Source organism: Adiantum capillus-veneris, chromosome 3 (genome assembly GCF_014529385.1).
Source record: "Adiantum capillus-veneris isolate H3 chromosome 3, ASM1452938v2, whole genome shotgun sequence".
NCBI classification, from domain to species: Eukaryota; Viridiplantae; Streptophyta; class Polypodiopsida; order Polypodiales; family Pteridaceae; genus Adiantum; species Adiantum capillus-veneris.
Genome location: NC_140933.1, coordinates 99,274,465 through 99,280,235, shown reverse-complemented (window position 1 = coordinate 99,280,235; position 5,771 = coordinate 99,274,465). Strand labels below are relative to the sequence as shown.

Below are 5,771 nucleotides of genomic sequence, written 5' to 3'. Positions count from 1 at the left end.
GTCATACTTGAGTCCCCACGTGTCAGCACATTTTTCTGTTGATGCTATCAAGATTCAGGTTGTTGGTGATGCAGACTGCAGAGGGCAAAGAAATAGAATGAGTAAACGTCAAAGTGGACATGAGGGCAGAAAAGAGTATGATGGTTATAATCCTCAAGTAATTAAGCCAATGGCTTCATGAGTGCAGCTAGCTGCTTGAGCTTTTAGCAGATCACTGTGTGAGGGCCCATTAGTGGCAGCTCAATGTCGAGGGAAAGGCGTATTTTGGGGAAAGGCGTATTTGTCCAGCTCTATTGATAAATGAATGCGGGCTACATAATTACAAGTTTGATTATCAGATGAATATGCACCGATAATTATCCAGTGGAAATCACTGACAAAATAACACTGTCGTACAAGAATTACAGTCTGCTCAAGTTATGTGAAGATGAAGCAAATTTATATGAAGAAAATCTACGGAGGAAGTTCGAGGAAGAATATTGTGGCAAGCTCATAATTAATTGAGAGCACTACTATGTACTGGGCTTGGCAATTATATGTATGTATTTCGGTGTTTCTGGTTGATTTCACAGGAGTGCTAAGCTGGCCATCGTTGTGATAATGGTGTAGGCATTCAAGATTGAGCTTCATTGGCATGCTCTGTTGTCTTCCTTAACAGGAATGTATTCATTGTCGAGGTCTACGTGGGGATGGCTTTGTTTCGAGTCAAGCGGGTGCTCTCTCTCTCTCTCTCTCTCTCTCTCTCTCTCTCTCTCTCTCTCTCTCTCTCTCTCTCTCTCTCTCTCTCTCTCTCTCTCTCTCTCTCTCTCTCTCTCTCTCTCTCTCTCTCTCTCTCCCCCTCTTTGCATTGTTCCCACGACGTTGAATGTTGTGCCTTCTAATTAGCTCTACCTGGACGTAGAGAGGTGCTTCTACTTGGCCATTTTCAACTGCTTCAGCTTCTCGTACTTGGTCTTGATGAACCACCCCAGCCCCATCTCTCTCTCTCTCTCTCTCTCTCTCTCTCTCTCTCTCTCTCTCTCTCTCTCTCTCTCTCTCTCTCTCTCTCTCTCTTTGCATTGTTCCCACGACGTTGAATGTTGTGCCTTCTAATTAGCTCTACCTGGACGTAGAGAGGTGCTTCTACTTGGACATTTTCAACTGCTTCAGCTTCTCGTACTTGGTCTTGATGAACCACCCCAGCCCCATCTCTCTCTCTCTCTCTCTCTCTCTCTCTCTCTCTCTCTCTCTCTCTCTCTCTCTCTCTCTCATGCAGACACGCACCTTTAGCGCCTTGCTGTGAGCTAGCTTGGCAGAGCTCAAGGAAAGAGGGCAAAGTTTGCGCGTATAACAAAACACCTCGTCCAGCTCTGTTGATAACATTTGATGAGGCAAGCATTTCGGAACGATCTGCATACAAACATGGACTGCTCACTTCTCCCCTCTCTCTCTCTCTCTCTCTCTCTCTCTCTCTCTCTCTCTCTCTCTCTCTCTCTCTCTCTCTCTCTCTCTCTCTCTCTCCCAAAAAAAAGAAGCTCTCTGAAAGAGCGCGCGCCGAGAGAGGGAGAGAGAGGGGGGACAAAATTGTAGGCATGGCGGCGTCAAAGCAGAAGTAGGGGATGGCAATTAAGGTGCAAACTCTAAGGCCCGGCACATCCGGCCACAACCTGGTGGTGAAGGTGTTGAGCGCCAAGCAGGTCATGATGCAGAAGTGCCCCCTCAACGCACCCCTTTGCGCTTGGTTGAATGTCTTGTTGGCGATGAGACTATCGTGATCGTCAACAATGCAAAGGTAGATATGTTTAGGGGCTCCATGCGCCTTGCAGTGAACAAGTGGCAAGGCTCTATTGAGGTGATGGAGCCTGTCACTTTTTTAGTCAGGTCAGACAATAATCTATCTGTCATCGCTCTCTCCTCTCTTACACACAAGCTGCGCCTTCAACTTCCACGTCTGCACCTCCTCTGCGTTCCCATTTACCTGAATCCTGCACAGATGTCTGCTTAATTAAGGTCAACTTGCTCGAGTCCTTCTGCAATGATGCTTCCCAACAGCCCTTCCTCATCTCTGATCGTGTCTTCTCTCCTCCGACCAGCGTCTTCCAAGATCTCGCGTTTGCGATGTGCTATCGTATCACTTCAATCGTTGCATGCAGCAAGAGCACAAGCTCTGTTTGTTTCAAGGCTTAGCTTTGGATCACAGGAGCTTGTAGTTCTCATTCAAGGTCAGCCTCTTTGTACGCTGACACTTCTTTGATGAGCTTACAAGGGTTCGCAATTAGGTTTTGCAATATGTTTAACAAATTAAGACATTAATAAGGTTTACTTTTGAGAATTACAAATTTTTATCATACAATTGGATCGGCTTTTGTAATGTTTAAACTTTTGTGTCAAGCGGTTCAAATTTTGGACACATCTAGTACAGTATTCTGGAGAGAGAGAGAGAGAGAGAGATAGAGAGAGAGAGAGAGAGGAGAAGAAGAAGAAGAAGAAGAAGAGAGTTTTAACATCGTAGGAAACTATCCCAAGAGACCTTAAAGATCTAGCCGACGAGGAGAGTTGAACTCAAGACCTGTTATTCAAAAGGGAAATGACATAACCAATCTACCACACTTGGGCGATAGAAAGGTTATACCATTTTCCTCTTTTTATTAGCACACACACCCACACCCACACCCACACCCACACCCACACCCACACACACACACACACACACACACACACACACACACACATGAGAAGAAGAGAGCTTTAACGTCGTAGGAAACTATCCCAAGAGACCTTAAATATCTAGCGACGAGGAGAGTTGAACTCAAGACCTATTATTCTAGAGAGAAATGGCATTAACATCGTAGGAAACTATCCCAAGAGACCTTAAAGATCTAGCCGACGAGGAGAGTTGAACTCAAGACCTGTTATTCAAGAGAGTTTCTTTTTGACTTAGAGAGAGAGAGAGAGACAGAGACAGAGAAGTGTAATATAGCAGCTGCGCCTCTCCGGAGTCCGAAGGTCTCCTTTTGGTGCCTCTACGCGTCCCCAACAGGAGTTCTGAACTCTTGCCTCGCAGGAGCGCGTTCTCTCCCTTCCCTGCCTCGCTTAGTCCAACAACCATCACGATTCTTCACATTGGATGCTTAATTGGGTTGGGAAAAACCTACTCAAGCCACAACACCAAAAACGATGGTGTGACAAGAGATTAGGTCGGGCTGCGTCAACATACAGAAGCTCTCCTTGTGATAGAGGACAAGGTCGCGTGACGCACATCAACATAGATATGTTGATCCTACAACATTCACGGTCTCCATCTCCTCAGTCGCTTCCCTTCCAGCCTTCCCTCGCCCATATACGATACCCTCCTCCTCCTCCTCCTCCTCCTCCTCCTCTCTCTCTCTCTCTCTCTCTCTCTCTCTCTCTCTCTCTCTCTCTCTCTCTCTCTCTCTCTCTCCTCCATCTCTTTCAATCTCTCTAAACAAAAAGTTCACGCCGGCACAGGCTCTTTCAAAGACTTTTTTTTAAAGAGATTAATGAGAGAGAGCGAGGAGAAAGAAAGAGAGGGGGAGGGGTTGAAAAAAAACTAGGTTTAGTGTAATCCCACTTGCAAATTTGGAGATTTAGCTCTAAATTTTAAATTTCAAAGTGAAAAAACCTACAAAATTTAGAGAAATTTAGCGTCATTTGGTGTAAAAACCTTCAAACTTAATTAGTTTACCACTAAAATTCTCATAGGTGGGTTTGTCAAGTTTTCAGAACAAAGTTTTTTTCAAGCACTGGTCCATGCTCGTGCGTGAAAGAGTCCTCGTCTCTTTCAAAAAGATTTTTTGAAGGGTTTTGTTTATACTATATAGATGTTGAAAATGACGATGGTTGAACTCGAGGACCTTCTTGCCTCGTCTATTGTCAGTTTCCTTGCCCAATTTCTTCAAAACCAAATTTGTCAATGATTAGGGCCCTGAGATTTACCTTTTCTAGCCAACACAATTGTCAACATGGCACAATGTTGTTTGTTGTAGCACAACCCACCTCCCAGTTACCCCTTTGAGGGGGTTACCTTATGAGGTGCTAAGGACTGAGACTTAGGCCACAACATTCTACAAGTCCATTTGAATTGCTATGAGGCATCGATGGACGTACAACTCCCAAACAGTAAATAGAGTACAAAAAAAAATGGAGGGCTAAGCGGCATTAGGAAAAGCATTTCAAAGGACTACAATGACAATCATACACCATGGCTCTAAGAAGTGTATTCAGCATAGGGGCATCACACGTTGGGTGAGTAATCTGGGTCGAGGCATGACAGACAACTCAGCAAACTAGGATCCTTGAGCAGTCTAGGAGCTTTGAATTGTGCTCATATTAACATGGAAAATTTAAGAGAAGTTTTTTACACTAAATTTCTCTAAAGTTTGTAGGTTTATTCACCTTCTACTTTGAATTTGAAGATAAATCTCAAAATTTGTAGGTGGAATTCCATTAAACCTAGGTTTCTATCGATATGAGTAGGTGAAAGAGAACTAGCATGTGGACACAGTTTTCAAAAGAAAATTGTTCATAGCTTTATCAACCTTGCATACTCTTCTATCAAAGCACTCTTTATAATCCCCCATCGTTACCACCTCCCTTGACACGTTTGTCGCCACCACCTTTGGAAACACCACTAACTCCCACTCCCCCCCTAGTAGAAGGCTACCTATGATGGTGTGATCAAAACTTTAATATATACCATGATGTGGTTTTTCTCAAAAGAATAGCCTCATTGCAATAATAGAATTATTTTCAAGTTTCCTCCGTTTTCTCTAGAGTAACTTAAAATGCATAGTATGTTATCGTACATCAACCCACAATAACTTGAGGTAGAGCAAGAGAGATGAGAAGAAGAAGTGAAGAGAATCTCAAGATCCCAGACTCTCCTTATTCATGAGATTTGTTTGAGTGGAAACAACCTTACTCTTTTAGTGTAAGTCTCATGGTCCTGCATGTAGGGAGGTAGGAATAGGAGATTTATATCCATTGGAATCATGGTGCCACTATTCCCAACAAGGATCAATGGTGGTAGAAATGAGCTTTTAATATTTGAGGGCAACTAGTTCCAAGAAGAGGAATATCAACATGCCATTGTATGGGTTCCAATTGTTCTATCCCATCAAAGGAAAAATTCTACCAAACCCTTGTTCAAGGGGTTTTTCCTGTCAAAAATTTGTGGTCGTTTTACCATTAAAATTAGGTGTAATCTTGGATTTTTATTGTGCTTGAAGTGACCTAAAAAATCCTGTTTGGTTTTTGTTTTGTATATTGTGCCTTGGCCAATCTTGCTCGTTTTATGGATTGCTCGGAAAATCTAGCTCGAGATTTGAGATTCCTCCTCCAAATGGTCGAACAAACGGATGTGACTAGCACCTAGGGACTTCTTCGCGACACATCATTAGGAATTAGGCGCCAGTGTAAGTCCCAAAGACTCATATTCTCCACATGTGGAATATGTCTCAAATGAGGATGTCAAGAAAAGTGACATCCATCAAGTACGAGATGTACGTGTGTGTGGAGGTAACTGCAAACACCCTACGATGTGAGTGAGAGGGACCCTCATTATCATTGCTCCACACTGGCTAAACCGAACTCCTTGAGTTCCGAGACCATGTTGTATCCCATGCGACCACATGTGCCAAACAGAACCATACCATGTAGGTCTGTAATTGTTTCAACAAGAGTCAAACCCATCACAGTATCTTGATGAACAGGGAAGAGAGAAAATATCATTATTTTCTCAAAATGCTATGCTCTTACATGACCTTGTCACT

The 5,771-nt window shown here is 43.4% G+C and overlaps 1 pseudogene; it reads left to right on the top strand.

The window, feature by feature from the left end:
• The first annotated feature begins 1,571 nt into the window (after nucleotides 1-1,571).
• LOC147461382 (uncharacterized protein At4g28440-like) lies at nucleotides 1,572-1,984 on the top strand (annotated as a pseudogene).
• The last annotated feature ends 3,787 nt before the right edge of the window (nucleotides 1,985-5,771 follow it).